General features: G+C 42.9%; 1 long non-coding RNA gene across 1 annotated transcript in view; it reads left to right on the forward strand.

Annotated features, from left to right (window-relative positions):
• Positions 1–251: 251 nt before the first annotated feature.
• Positions 252–16,164, forward strand: part of LOC115077046 — a 154,387-nt gene continuing 138,474 nt past the window's right edge. Inside the window, exons 1-2 of the long non-coding RNA XR_003852941.1 lie at positions 252–365; positions 7,478–7,587. This is a non-coding gene — a long non-coding RNA (uncharacterized LOC115077046). The remainder of the gene's footprint in view (positions 366–7,477; positions 7,588–16,164) is intronic.

The following is a 16,164-nucleotide window of genomic DNA, read 5'->3' on the forward strand; positions in this document are numbered from 1 at the left end:
TTTTGCCATGTGACCCACCAGAATCGACCTACCTCGTCTTTAATCGTAAACAGAACCCGTCCAGGGCCTCCTTATGTATTGGAGGGATAACGACCGCGTACGAGCTCCGAGAGAGACACTTTTCTTACCGCTCCCTCCGCTTCTGTGCCCGGGTGACGTCATCGGAAAGGGACCAGCCCCCGCGGCTCGCCCCGCCCTCCCTCCTCCGGACCTGCGCGGTGCGGTGGGTGACGAGGAGCCCGGCGCGCCCTGCGGCGCGGATTCATCAAACGCGGGTCAGCAGTGATTACGTACTTGAGGTTACAGGTAGAAGCAGAGCCTGAAGCGAAACGACTGTTGACTGGAATTAAATCTGGCCCGTGCAGGTACAAACGTGTGTGCTTACGCGCCTTTAAATGTTCCCTCTTAAATCTCCTTACTGGTGTGTCATCTCTATAGCAGTGGCGTAGCCACGGGTGGGCAGCTGCCCACCCAATTTAGACCCAGGCCCACCCAACTGACACCGGAACTGCAAGGCTGTCGCGGGATCCCATCCCCGCGACAGTGAAGAGGAGAACCCATACCGGGCGCGCCATCACGGCACGCGTGGGGAAGCGGTCCTGCAACCATACGGCCGACCGATCTTCCTGTTTGGGGGGGGGGGGGGAGGGAGGAAGGAGAGCGGAAGCGCTGCGCACAGCTTCCGCTTCCTCCCCCCCAGAGCAGGAAGATCAGCTGGCCTCTCCTGCTGCCACCGGCCTCCTGCGTACGGCCGACCGATTTTCCTGTTGGGGGCAGGAGGAGAGCGGAAGCGCCGCGCACAACTTCCGCTCCCCCCCCCCAGCAGGAAGATCGGTCGGCCGTATGGCTCGAAGGTAGCTGGAGGCCGGTGGCAGCAGGAGAGGCCAGCTGATCTTCCTGTCTGGGGGGAGGAAGGGGAAACTGTGTACAGGTTTGAATGTGTATGGGTGGATGAGAAAGGGAGGCTTGGTGTGTGTGTGGGTGAAAATCGGAGCCTGGGTGTGTATGGGAGTGAGAATGGAGTCTTGAATGTGTGTGGGTGAGAATGGAAGCTTGAATGTGTGTATATATGGGTGAGAATGAGAGCCTGGGTTTGTGTGTGTGGGTGAGAATGGGAGTCCTGGTTTGTATGTGTGGGTGAGAATGGAAGCTTGAATATGTGGGTAAGAATGGGTGCTTGAATGTGTGTATGTGTAGGTGAGAATGGGACCTTAAATGTGTGTATGTATGGGTGAGAATGGGAGCTTGAATATGTGTATGTGTGGGTGAGAATGGGAGTATGGGTTTGTGTGTGTGTGGATGAAAATGGGTGCCTGGATGTGCGTCTGTCTGTGCATAAAAATATAAGCCTGGGGAGGGGTGAGAAAGTGAGAGCTTGTATGTGTGTCTGCAGAGAATGTGAGCTGGGGGGGGGGAGAGAGAGCATACGAGAGTGAGAGCTTGAGTGTGTGAGGGAGTGTGTGGGAGAAAGCATGTATATATATATATATATGTGTGTGTGTGTGTGTGTGTGGAAGGGAAGAAGACAGTAGTAGAAAAGACACTGAAGAGGAATTAGGAAATGAGCGACAAGGGAAAAAATGGGAAAAAGAGACCAGGACCAACTGATTAAAAAAATACAAAGATCAGACAACAAAGGTAAAAAAAAAAATATATATCTTACTAGATAAACGAAGCTTGACCGACGTGCCGCAAATGCGCAGTAGAGACCAGCTCTACCGCGCATGTGCGGGCGAGCACGTCGGTCTGAGCCAGCGTCAGAATGAAAAAAAATGGCGGCGTCCAGTGGCGGTAGCGAGCGGCGGCGGTACCGGCAGCGGGCGGTAGCGAGCGGCGGCGGTACCGGCAGCGGGCGGTAGCGAGCGGCGGTAGCGGGCGGCGGTAGCGGGCGGCGGTAGCGGCCAGTAGCGAGGGAGGGAGAAGAGAGAGAGAGGGAGGGACGGACTGAGTGGGAGGGAGGGACGGAGAGAGAGAGTGGGAGGGAGTGACTGAGTGAGAGGGGGGGACTGAGTGGGAGGGAGGGATTGAGTGAGGGGGAGGGACTGAGGGGGAGGGACTGAGTGAGAGGGAGGGAGTGGGACTGAGTGAGAGGGAGAGGGGGACTGAGGGAGGGAGTGGGACTGGGAGAGAGAGGGAGGGAGTGGGACTGAGGGAGAGTGAGTGGGACTGAGTGAGAGGGAGTGAGAGGGGAGGGAGTGACTGAGTGAGAGGGAGGGACTGAGTGGGAGGGAGGGGGAGGGACTGAGTGAGAGGGAGTGAGTGGGACTGAGGGAGAGGACGGAGGGAGGGGGACTGAGTGAGAGTGAGTGGGACTGAGTGAGTGAGAGGGAAGGAGAGAGGGGGGAGGGAGTGATTGAGACTGAGTGGGAGGGAGGGACTGAGTGAGAGGAGAGGGAGGGTGGGGAGGAGTGGGTGAGGGAGGGAGGGAGGGAGGTAGCGGGTGGTGAAGAGTGAGGGGAGAGAGAATGAGGGGGCGGTGAAGAGTGAGGGGAGAGAGAATGAGGGGGCGGTGAGAGACAGAGGGATGTAGCCCGTTTTAACGGGCTTAACGGCTTGTATATATATATTGAGATGTTAGCAATTTAAATATGTAATCTTTGGGAATGTGCATTCTTATATTTTTGTATTTTGCTCTTTCTTAAGTATTCCACTGTTCAGACATTTTAATTTCTCAGGCTTTCTATTTTGGCTTTATCTGCATGTTTCTGTTTCTAATTTATAGTCTCTTATTTCTATATTAGGTAAGGGTCGATCTCAGTTTTGCCTGTGTGTGTGACGGAAATGCAGTATTTCTAGCATATAGTTTCTCTGTAGTAGTAGTCCAGCTTGTTCTGTTATTCCAGTAGGTGATGTATTAATGTTCTAGGGCCTGGTGTAGTATTTGCATTGCTGCTTTTTCATAAGGTTGCTGTTTGAATCCTGAGAGTCAGTGCTGTGACTGTATGGCAAGGTTCCAGATGCCTCTTTCTTTGCAAGAGTTTGTTACTTCACAAAATAGCAGTGGAGGGATATTTTTTGCTGAGATTACACCAGAATTTGAAATTTTTTTTTCATGTTACTTGTAATGTGAATTGCCCTAGCTCTGCGCTGCACCTGTTCTGATGATTAATTTTATTTTATTGTATTTATGAAGATTTCTGGGTTTCTGCAAAGATGGTTCATGAAAGAATAAATTAATTTTTGTTTTATTACATGATTGGATCTGATTGTTTTCTATACTTGAAATAATTGAAGTAAATTATTTTAAAGTTTCATATATGACACATAATGGCTGTTACAAACTACTTAGAAAGCCATTCTAGGGTGCAGTATATGGCATTATTTATCAGTAAGAAAACAACTAGTAGACCTGCATGCCTTGTGCCCACCCATGTTAACCTTGTGCCCACCCAAAAAATCAATTCTGGCTACGCCACTGCTCTATAAGCAGGTAGAAGCATGCAAGCAATTTGAAGCGCAACTCGCAGCAGGCGAAATTTCAGTCCGGTTTGAGCTTTTGAACATTTGCTTTTAAAGCTTCCACCAATTCGTTGGGAGGAAACGAATTGAAATTATAGGGGGGAGGGGATGCATATTGAATCTGCCTGCAGCAGATCCCCCACAATTGGGCCGATCATCGGCTTCATCGATCCTGCGGATTTGCCGAACTAATCGGAGGAAGCCGCAAATGTTTTGCGGACTTGTCAGGCGCGTTTGGGGGATTTTATTTTAAGCGTTCACTGATCTCGAGGTGCGTGCCGCACTGTAATCTGCAGCATCCGTGTCTTCCTCGCATATGGGTGGAGGACCAAAAAGCACTGGTAGGATAAAAGAAGAGTAAAAGATGCAGAGTGTGAAGCCACGCTCTTCGTCAGCCCTAGGCGTGATACTATTAATACTACTTATAAGATCGTGTTACAACAAGCACAGTACAACAGTGATGAAAAAAAAAAATAAACGCTCCATTAAAGATTATTTGACTTTCTGCTGTGTCTCAGATGATTTTTTTCCCCCCCTAATGGTTCCCAAGCCTTTTTAAAAGAGGGAAAGACGGGAGCCACTGTTATACCCTGTTAAAAAAAATGCAATATCCAGTCTTCCAGCCCTACAGAGTGGAATCATTGCTGGGAAAGGTTTCAGGGTCCCTTTGTTATGTAAATAGTTATACACACTCCTTTCCTGAAAACGAGGTTTAGCCCAAAATGGTTTACAAAATAATTAGTTTAAGATGAGTACCGATGCCCTTGTGATTAACCAAACTTTCTTTTTTTTTTCTTATTCAAAATTGCTTAAAAAAACAGATGCATGTAATTTTAATGCATGACTGTGCAAGCGATGCAAATATACAATTAGGACTCTATTGTATAAATATATTACGCATAATACCATCCAGGAAAAGTGTTTTTTTTCCCAATATGTAAATTTCAATCCTAGTGAGAAAAATGAAAAAGGCATGTATTTTTAATTTTAAAGCAGATTGAAATATTATCCAGACATCAAACGGCGTGACTCTATTTAGCCATTCAAAGGGGCCAGTGCAATAAATTGCGCGCAGCCTGGTGCACGGATTTACATGTGGTTGGCGCCTGTTTTGGAAGCAGTAAGGAGAGTAGCGCGTCCAGAACGCGCACACCCTAAAGTGCATGCTCGATGGGGCCAGTCAGATCTAAACTGCATGTAGACGAATGCATTACCTATTATCCCCCTCCCCATGTAGGAACGTGCTGGGCGCCCAATGCACAATTTTTAATGCGGCAGATTTAACTCCAGCCTCGGAGGTGCAGTAAAGTCAACTCGCAGTCAAGGGCTTACAAAAACAATTTAAAAAAATGGGGTTCTCTGTGTTGTGATGAGTGTGACCTCCTCCTCAGTATTGTTGTTGCACTTTTAATTCACTGTTTGCGGTGGTGAAAAATAAATCTATGTTTTGACTTGATCAAAAGAAACCGACTTCTGTTATGGCCATAGCAAGGGGCGCCTAATATTTTGCTGAGGTTGCTGAAGTGAATTAGAACCAAAAAAGCAAGATGAAAGCAGACACTTGTATTGAGCGCCCGTGGCAATAAGCAATTCTCCTTTCACGCGCCCTTTTTAAGGCTGTCTCTCTTTTAAGTATTGCATCCGGTGCCCAGGGGATGTGGCTGCGCGCACGTTAAGACAATAGGCGCTCAATGCTAGCGCCCGTTTTCAGCACACGTTTTACTTTGTTGGCCCCAAAATGTGTGTTCCAAGAGGCTTGGTGAGGTCGGGGGTGAAAGCTACGTCTGTCTTGAATTTTCCCCTGTAAGTCATCCTGCAGAAATGAAAGGTACAAGTATCCACATGCACTTTTACTCTTCCAACTTTAAAGAAAATCCACTAGTGTCTGGAAATCAGCATTAAGGTATGAGGTTGTATTCCTCTGTGTAGCCCACTGCGTGGGTTTTTGGAAATTCTCCCCTTTATTTTCAGGTTGCATGCTGCTGGTAGGTGTTTGAATGATATCTGAATTAGAGGTACCATGGAAAAAGCTTCTGCTTTTAAAGATGGAAATGAAATGGAAATTTTGCTGGGATTTTTTTTTTTTTTTTAATTGGCCTTTCGAATACGAAACGAAAAAAAAAAACAAAACCCATAGTGGTATGTGATTTTTAAATATAGTGTTACACGTGTAACTTTTTCATCCTTATTTAACCATAAGCAATAAGAACGATTACAAATAATGTGCCAAAGTGATAGTCATGCTTGCTTTAAATATTAGACTGTCTTACTTTGTGGTGTTATCTAAAAAAACATTGGAAGAGAATCTTAGATATAATTTTGCAAAGAAGAATGCTGCCGTTGAGTTTGATTATTTTTCCCTCTTGGGGGGTGGGGGAGAGAGAATTAAGGCCTTGCTTAAGAAACTCTGATTTATCAAAAGATCCTCCTGTTGGTGCAGAATAGGGGCTATCCCTCAATATTTATTTCCCAACAGTAAAGAGAGACGTAGGAGCAGGACTGCAGGTAAAGACCGCGTGGCCATCCAGGCTGTCTCTCCTCGTCTCCCTTTCGCTCCCTCAGAGATCCTCCGTGCACGTCCCAGACACTGCCCTTGCCTCCACCACCTCCACTGGATGGTTGTTCCGTGCATCCACCACTCTTTCTGTCAAAAAAAGAAATATTTCCTACTATCACTCTGGAGTCTACCCCCTTTCACTCTTTTCCCATGACCCCTGGTTCTAGAGCCTCCTTTCCATTTATTCTTTAAATGGATATAAATACTTCCATCATATTCCCCCTCTCCTGCTTCACCTCTATGCTATACGTGTTTGGATCTTTAAGTTTGTTCCCATATGTTTCATAACGAAGGCCACTGACCATTTTAGTAGTCTCCCTCTGGATTTGACTCTGGTTCATTTCAGTCTCCAGAATTGTACACAGTACCCCAAATGAGGTCTTGCCAGGGACTTCTACAGAGGCAATACCACCTCCTCCTTTTTTTCTGCTGATTATTCCTCTCCCTATGCATCCAAGCAACCTTCTGGGTTCTTGTCATGAGCATCATCAGATCCTGATCATGTTCACCCCCTGTACCAGGGAAACTCCAGCTTGGCCCTCTAGGGCCACAACCCGGTTGGGTTTTCAGGATTTCCAAACTGAATGTGCTTGAGCTCTGTTTGCATGCACCGCCTCCGTGTTATGCAAATAGGCCTCCTGCATAGTCACTGTGGATATCTGTTGAAAACCTGATCGATTTGCGGCACTTGAGGACTGAGATTGGGAACCCGGCCCTATGCTGTTCTCTTGGATTCTTGCAACCTAAACGCATGCCCCTGCATCTTTTAGTGCTAAATCGTAGCTCCTCCTCCCCACCTCATAAGCACAGCAGTTATGTTGCTTTAATATTTATTATATATCATGCCACCCTGTCCTTCCTGAATGGGTTATAAGCCGGAATAATTGTACCCCAGTCATGGTTTTCTATACACCGTGCTTCTGTGAGCGCTGCTATAACTAAGCTTCTTCCATGATTTCCTCTCCATGGGGGCCTTTGTTTCCCCCTACTATGAGCAATAGTACCCATACATGTCGGCCTTTTCTTCCCATGATTATTTCCTTTGCCAGGCCTCTTTCAGTGCTACCTCTGTCTCCAGATAAGAGAACCCATCTGCCACTATGATTATATAACGTTGCTACTTTACCCATGCAAAAGCAAGAATCAAGGCATATGCTCTTTTTTTTTTTTATTTTGTTCAAACAATTTTATTATTTTAAATAAAGAGCAATCAGACAAAGCTTAGGATGCAGGGTTTCTGACGCATCCATAAGTAGAAACACAGAATAACCGCGTAGATGCAAGCATAGTACTCAGCCCCTTCCCCTGCTCGTAATCTTTGTAAATCAGCATGCAAGGAGAGCCCTATATATCTATTATTAGATCCATCTAAATTCTTGGAATTCTTTTTCTTATTAATACCAGTTCCCAAATTCATTTCATCCCTCTTTATGGGTGTATTTTTTTTTTAATTTTTGGCAGAGCGCCTTGGGAGAGAGAATTAAAATGGCTGCGTAATTGGCAATTGGAGGAAACGTTGGGCTACTCTAATAATGAAACAGAAGGACTGCAGCTTCCAGCATTCTAGCAAGGTAATGAGCCCTTTGTTTCACTTTCATCAAAATTAAGTTCATAGAAATGTGCCAAAGTTTTGTGCATTAATTCATATGACTGGCAACAATGAGCTGACACTGGGAATGGGGGCTCATTTTCTCATCTATTCACGCCCCATCTATCATTTAGGGTTTGGCATTGTGGTACTGTGCCCTAAGCAACAAGGAAAGCTGTATGTGCAATACTTTGACGGTTTTTCATTTTTTATTGCGAGGTGTTCATTGTCCACCAGTTGGTAATTTAGTATTTGATACCATAACCTAACATATATACTTTGGATGTGTTTCTGAAATGTTTGTATTAGGTACTTCTCAGTGTGTTTCCCAATCTCCACTGCAAGTGTCAGGGCACCTAGAGATAACTCCCACTCTGATTTTACCTGTGTGCTCCATTGAGCTATACCTGCATCATCATTTTAAGTGAGCAGTTCCACATTCAGATGTGGGAGGGTCTGTGTCCCTCAGCTGAGCTCATCATTAAGCTTAAAGAATCGTGAATATGTAACCTCACACAATCAGCGTTTGTGAAAAGAGTATAGTTCATGGCTTTTATACAGCCAAAATGTACAAGAATTATCCCACTAACGAGTTTTGAGCGAGCTTCTCAGGAGGGTCTATCCACAATGTCCAAATTTCCTGTCGGTATCTTGTCACTGGGGGATCTACCTTTTTATCCTTACTTGAAGAGATGGTTTCCATGGTGCTTTTGAAGTCTACCATTCCCAGGGCGAATGTGGTGCTCCTTTGTGGAGAACGCATCCTCTACTGGATTGAGGACCCTACTTTCTAAGGTTCTACCTTATAGTGCCTCACAACTACCCCAAGGCCTTTCTTCAACTACTTTCCATTGGATTTCAGATCACTGGACTTTGATAACTATACAGTGAACCATACTATTGCACTAAGAGTTGTTCATGAAAGATCCATACTATTTTCCTACCCCTTTCCCTGGATGGTCTTAACACCTTCACTTGAGTTACCCCTGCCTTGATCCCCCATCTCCTTTCCACGAGGGACTGTGATTTTTACTTGTAGTTCTCTCTCTTTATAGTGCCAGGGCTCCTTTACAGCAGCCACTCAACTTCCTTCTTCTCAAGGTCCCTGCCTTCTCTTTACAGATCATGGTTATCTAACGTTAAGGTCCCAGGTGTGTTCTGTCTCAGATGTATCCCATGATTTCCATCCCTGGAGACTGCGCCTGTGCTGCTCACTAGCTCTCAAACATATCGCACATTCAGCTCTTCTCTGCATGCGCTGCTTCCAGTTGCCTGCATTCTTTGCATTCCCTCTGTGGGCAAACTAGAGTATTTCCATGATTACCGGCTGGTTTCAGCAGCTTGCACTCTACTGATTTACCAGGGAAAGAAAACTGCAGAAAGAGGTAAACAAGCACATTGTAGACACAAAATGAAAAGTGAAAAAGGCTAGAAAAATCCAGATATTGCACAGAAACCAGACAGAAGTTGTTAAAATTTTCACTTTCATTGCATCTGTATTTTTCTGCTGATGGTGCATGTCAGATGAAGAGATGGTTCCAACTATCTCCTAGTTGTCTTGGACATATCCTCTGCTTGTGACCCTTTAAATCATACCATTTTCATGAATCGTTTACAAGACATTGGAATCTATCTCTGGTGGCGTTTATCATTCATATCTTTCTGAGCATACCCAACACGTTTGTATTGGGTAGAATATATCTACGCAATGTGTTTCAACCACAGGAGTCCCTCAGGGATCAGCTCTGTCCACAAAGTTATTCAACGTTACCTAACCCCTGCTCTGGAAATTACTTGTGGGATTGGGAATCTGTTATAAAATCTATGCTGATGACATATAGCCTTTCTTACTGGTTCATTTTTTTCCCTTTCTTACCATGCTCAAGTTACTTACAATCTATTTGTCTGTAATTAAACAGTGGCTGATAATTTCAAGTACATCTTTTGTGGTCAATCTACCGTCCCAGTGGAGGTGATGGAGACAAAAACAATATTTGAATTCAAGAAAGCATGGGATAAATTCAGGGAATCTGTAAGGAAGAGATGGGAGTCACAATGCTAAATTAATTGGACAGAAGGGCAGACTGGATGGTATACAGTCTTCTCCTGCCGTCATGTTTCTTTGTTTCTAAGCTTTCCTTTAATGGTCTTGCCATACTCATTGAACAACATGTCTGTAATCTGGATGCCACATATAAGGCGATCTTTCAATGCAGATGAAAGGGGATCTTCCCTGCTCAAATTGAGTATGCTAAGATGTCTGAAAACTTTCTTGCCAGCCGATGATTTTTGTTCAGTCCTCCAGGCCCTCATGTTGTCCAGGCTGCATTAATTTAATGCTCTGTACCTTGGCTTACCAGCAAATGTGATGAGACCCTTGTAGATAGTTAAAAATTCGGCAGCACAAGTTCTAAGGGGCACTAAAATGTGGGCAAACGTTATCCAGTTTTAAAATCCCTCCATTTGTCACCTGTACAATGGAGTGTAATAAATAAAATTGCCACTTCAGTTCATGAAGCCATTGGTACTCATGCTGTATCCACCTTAAATCCTATATTTTGAATCTACCACCCTACTAAAATGCTGCAATCTGTGGATCGTGGACTGCTTGAGGTTCCTTCACTCCAACTTGCACATCTCGGGGAAGACCCAAGACAGTGCACTTTCTATATCAGGACCAATCCTCTTTGCCAGAACAACCTTCATCTAATCTCCTGTTCAAAGCAATTAAAAATGCAGCTCAGGACCTACCTTTTCAAGTTGGCATTTGAGAACCCTTAGCCTAGCGAGTATTGCTGGGATTTGTCAATATTATGGTCTTCTAAATGTTTTAATTTAAAAGTTCAGTCTGATTTGTTTTATATATTGTGTATTTTATGTTTTTATTTTGATATTGAGCATGTTATATTGTCATTCGCGATGAATGCCGGCATGTGCGGGCTATAAATGTTTTAAATAAAATAAATGTCGTCACTTACATGTGTTTTCAATAACATTCAAACTGATGGTTCTGTTCCAAGCCAGGGAAACAAGCAAGCTCAGCATATTCAATAGTAAATATTTGATAGAGCACGTATTGTATATAAAAGCAGTAAATTAATTCTAGGTTGGGGTTGGCAACACTCGACACACATTTGATTTCTCTCTCTCTATGTATGTATCTTGAAAGTGAATGCACATTTAAAAAATATCTATCTGGGAGCATGATTTGGATGGCTAATTGGAACTGTTTGAAAACCCTGCATTGAAGGTGGTTTGGGATTTTGCCCATCGCTGTCTACAGTAATAATATGCAAATAATACACAGTACTTGATATATCATGCTAGTAAGGGCTGATTATCAACCAACTGCATGACACTACAATTTGTAGAAACCATATTGCCAAAGGAAATCAACACTGTTATGTTACATCAAACCTGATGGAATTCTGTAATAATATACAGTTGATTTTTTGGAATGCTAAAGTTTCATTGGCTGACTTTGGTCACATTACAGATGTGGAGTGTAACTCTCAAGTTAGGATGTGCAAGGGCATAAAAGAACATTGGAAGCACCAACATTTGTTTTGTTTCCTGTTGCTTCTTATTCGAAATGAGACCAAAAAACCATATTCATTGAATTTCATAAGTTTTTAGCTAGTGCTAAAACCATTTAGTATGCAGTAAAATTATTGGGGCATGCTAAACCTCCCTCCCCTCCCCCCCCCAAAAAAAATCTTAGTGCAAAAACAAAAGCCAAATGAAAGCTTTTTCCTTACACACCCCGTACTCGTGAATCATGAGTCTTTGGGTTGACAAGCCTGAGGTGCCAAAGGAACACAACACCTACCTCGTGCACAATACATAAAAACATAATACCATGCAACCTCTCCCTTCTTTCCACCTCCATTCTTACACAGCCTTACTCCCTCACACTTTTAATAAGGCCCACTGTACTTTCGCCCTCACAGTGCTGAGAAATTTCAGTTCGCAAATTAATATTGCCTCTTGAACTACAAGTTATTTACTTCTGTGTCATGATTTATGACTTTGGATAAGTTTTCTAGTGCATGGATTACTAAAATAATGCATGAATCCTATTTTTTTTGAATGCTGCATGTTTTTGGCACATTTTTGTAAATGTAACTCTTGAAATTGTATCCATCTGATGAAATAGACTCTTGTCCTCGAAGCTCATGCCTCAATAAATTGGTTAATTTATAAGGTTCCACCAATCTCTTTGTTGTTTTTTTTATCCAACAAGTTACATTTGTTCTAGATTTCTTAGACAAGCTTGTCTCATATTGCCCGAGCTAAAAATCCAACTTTCATCCCTATCCCTGTTGGCTCCATTAAAATAATCATTTTTGCATGCTGAAACTGGTAGAGTGAATTACTTATTAAGGTAATAATGCAATTATGCAAATACACGCTTGCGTTTTGAGAGTTTGGTTCATGCTTCAGCTGCTCAAATGACAAGGGTATGAAGTTACAGGGAGTCATGAAAAGGAATGATCTGTTTAGAGGTGGGTAAACTGAGGTACAAGTTTAATAAAACAACCTGCTCTTGACCAGCTAATGTGTCATGCGTGGAAGGAATTTGATCTTGAATTTCAGGATTAGTTTCATTGACTGTTACGCTAAACACCAAATAATGTGTCCCTTCACCATAAAGTGTTAGTCAGAGGAGTTCTGTCTTTTCTTTAAGAATTATTATTTCTGTAAAGATTTTCTTAACTACCAGAAAACATGTCAGCCGGTATGTTGCCTTTTTCTGAGAAGTAAATGTCATAAAGTTGTTCTCTGTAAGACCAGAATTGATTCCCAAGGCTCATGACTGGAAAAATAATCAGTTTCAAATGTAGGATGTTAACTAGATCTACAGTGTAATTTGATCTTATTCCTTTAAAGTGATATATCCTTATTCACTTCTTTAAAATATATATTTTATAACAAATTATTGTTATATATTAAGTTAGTCCAATAAAAAGAGATCCCTTTATATTTTTTTATTGACCTTTATTTCTGTACATTCAAGTGGACTAACACAGCAAGCACACTGCTTATGGAATATTATTATCATCTAAATGTGTGTGGTATGTATAAATAAATGAGTCTTTGCCTCCAGAAAATTCATGAGAATGGATTATGCTTATACTGTGGCACTCTTCTCCATTCCCTACAACTCTAGTCCTTGCCATGGATGGAGCAGTACATGCAGTGCTACATTCTAACTGACTGGAAGGGCAAAAATGCTCCGACTAGCCTTGAACTGGCAGTTGGCTGGGAGGGGAGGATAGTCCTTTGCCTTCGAGGCACTGCAGAGTGAATGCAACTATAGGCAAGTAAGAAAAAACTGTATGTGGATCGGACAGGGAGCAAATGAAGAGATCTGAGAAGAGGGGAGTTACATGGAGGTAATGACACTGAAGAACGTTAAGTTCTGCAGCTGAATTTTGAATTGATTGTAGTGGAGAAAGATGGTTCAGTGGGAGGTCCGTGAAGAGCAAATTGCAGATTCTAACTGGGAGGCGATAAGAGAGAGTGGATGAGCATTTTGGTATCATGCTCAGAAAGGAACGGATTTTAGCGGGTACAGAGGAAGAAATAGCACGCTTTTACCAGACCCCCCCGAGGACACATCTGGGGACAGGGAAGTACCCAAATGTAATCTGCTTTGAAGTGGCTGACCAGTCACAGGTGAAAAATGTAAATTAAACATTAAAATCATGAGATTTCTCTGAAAGCAGGCAACCCTGCAGTATATGCTTTAGGTCTGAGAAGATTAGCTTGAGGACAACTTATTAGGTCCAAAGGCAAGCATGGAGTCCAGGAGAAGTACAGTATTCCTCATATTTCTAATGCAGGTCAACTTTAGCGTCAGTGTGCGGAACGACCTGTCCAACGGGACGTCGCTCAGCCTCCATGAAAGCGCTCTCCCAGTGATACCGCTCTCTCGTCAACTTCTTTTTTTTACACCCTGGTTTTCCTTATAGCTATTTGTTGACTGCTCCCCGGTTCCTTTAGATTAATGTTTATAATTATTTCTGATAGAATTATCTGCTTCTCTCCCTCCTTGTCTTGTTGCCAAGATACCAGTTCCTACTGCTGCTGTGCCTTATGAAAACTTATGACTTAATGTGCGTCTCAAATTTTTCTTTCCACCCACATGCTCACCGCGACCTCCTTTGTTCTGCCCAACGCATTCATCATCAGAAACGCTTTTATGGTTCTTTTTGTGTTTTTGTTTGCAGAGGTAGACTTGGTTATATTTCGAGGTTAAGTATCTTGGTGTAAATAGCATGTTATTAGTTTTGTCTTGCACATCAGCTTGTGAGAGAAGCCAAAGATTTTGCATGGCATACCCTAGAGATATTTGGCCCACGATCTTGATGTTTTGCTTTATCATGCCGTAAAAAAAAAAAAAGAAGATAATTGGATCCGTCCAGAGAATATCTGATTCCATACTATGGAGATTTGTACAGCTCTTGAGTTTTGCAAAAATAGGCTAGAAGAAATAATTAGACTTACAAAAAAAAAAAAAAGGTTTCTATGTGCTACTTGATTTCCAAACTTGTCACGATAACCAGCTTCCTACTGATCTGGTTCTCTGACTCACATTATACAGTGCAAGGTAACATTTTTAATGGCATCCTGGATAGAAATTCAGTTTCTCTATAGGGGCCACAATGGGTATAACAGTTCAGGTTGCCATGGCTTCGTGCTGAACTTGTATTTTTATGCATTGTCAATATCTGTCAGAGATAGTAAGGGGAGGGCTAAGCTTTAGAAATGTGCCAAAAAAAACCCCCAAAACCCCAGAGCTGCCAAAAAATTAAAATTCATACCCCTCTCTCCTCCAGGCTTTCCCTTGACACCTCCCCCGAGAGGGCTCAAGGGGGTTCTGTCCATTCACCAAGTAGAAAAGGGGAAGGAGCGATCCCCAGTTGCTCCAGCCCTGCCAGACCCTGTTTGGAAAATGGCACTGGTTGGCGCCATTTTGTTGATACCTCCATAAAACAAAATGGCGCTGGCCTTGGGACTGACTGGTGCCATTTTCCAATCAGAACCTGGCAGGGCAGGAGGTAAAAGAGAGGCAGGCTGCTGGCTGGCTAACATGCAGGCCCCAGTGTAGGCCTGTAGGCAAGCCTGGGAAGGTTAAAAGGGAGAGGTGGAAAAGGACAGAGACTTAAGAGACCTCATTCCTGCCACTTTTGTAGATTTGTGGTGCGAAGGAAATAATCGGCTTCTTTAATCACAGGGCATATAAGCTGATAGTAAAAATAACAGTTATATCCTAATGAGGAAAATGGACTGCATGCTTTCATAGGATACCTTAAGCAAGAGTATTTACATGAAGATGCAGTCTTAGCCAAGCTTTATATTGAGTCTAAAAGTAAAAACATGCAATGATTTATCAAGGTGGCAAAAGTGTAATTAAAAGCTTTATCCCCCGTGGAATACAAATTGGATGGCAAAGGAACAATATTTCTTAGATGAAGAAAAGAAATTGCCTTGTGACCTGGAAGGTTTCACAGCCTATTATTTTGAGGCACTAACTATTTTAATGGAGTTGGTCGAGCAGTTAGTAGGAATGTGTGAGCCGAGGACCGGGGCACGAGTGCTGCATGACCTCGTTTATTAGCAAGTGCTACAAAACAGTCTCCCTCTGCTATTGATTTCTAACTAGAAATTACAAAACAAAAAAAAAAAAAGAAAAAAATCCATTCCAGAGACCAAAAGTGATTCTCTGACTTGAGAATTATGAAAATGAAATTAAGCTCTTGGAGGGTGATTTTGAAAAACCATTTCCGATGCTAAAACAGCCTTTTACCTGTGTTAAATGAGCTTTTAGATAATTGCTCTCCTTATGTGTGAGCAAATGTAGGCGCATAGGGGGATAATTATCTAACAGGTGGCATGCGTTTTCAGACTGTTATACGCCCAAATCGCACACATTTTCAAAGCAAACTTAGGTGCAGAAGTTCACTTGGAAAATTATGCCGGCATAACTACGCATGCATAGATTTGCCGAGAGACTATATATGCAAAAACTTTTTTAAAAAAAATTCAAAATGTATACGCACGAAGTCCCAAACACGCCCCGACTCCACTCCAAAACTGCCTCTAAAATTGGGATGGGATGGGACGTAGAAAGAAAAGATCAGATTAAGCCATCTTTACAGAGTTCCAGATTGATTGGAAGAGGATTATATATAATGGACTGTATTGAATAAGGATATGTACATTGTCACTCCAATTTTAAATCAGTTATCAATAAAGTTATGTTGGAACCACACCCAGAGTCCAGTGTGCTTATTACTGTGGATAGCAGACTGCTATAACAACGCTCAGGGCCTTGGAGAGTAGTTTCCCTGGACAGGGCATCCTGGAAAGAGCGTGGGTTTATGGGAGGTGGGGACATCTTAAGCTTTTGAAATTAAGGAGTGCCCTTGGAGTCAACTTGAGAACCTTAGCCCAAAGTATATTTAAAAAACTTATAACCAGGTCATATTTAACTTCATGAGAGGTCCACTTGATTGTTTACATGGAAATAATTGCGCTAAAAATAATTCAACAA

The sequence above is a fragment of the Rhinatrema bivittatum genome, chromosome 15, assembly GCF_901001135.1.
Source record: "Rhinatrema bivittatum chromosome 15, aRhiBiv1.1, whole genome shotgun sequence".
Taxonomy (NCBI): Eukaryota; Metazoa; Chordata; class Amphibia; order Gymnophiona; family Rhinatrematidae; genus Rhinatrema; species Rhinatrema bivittatum.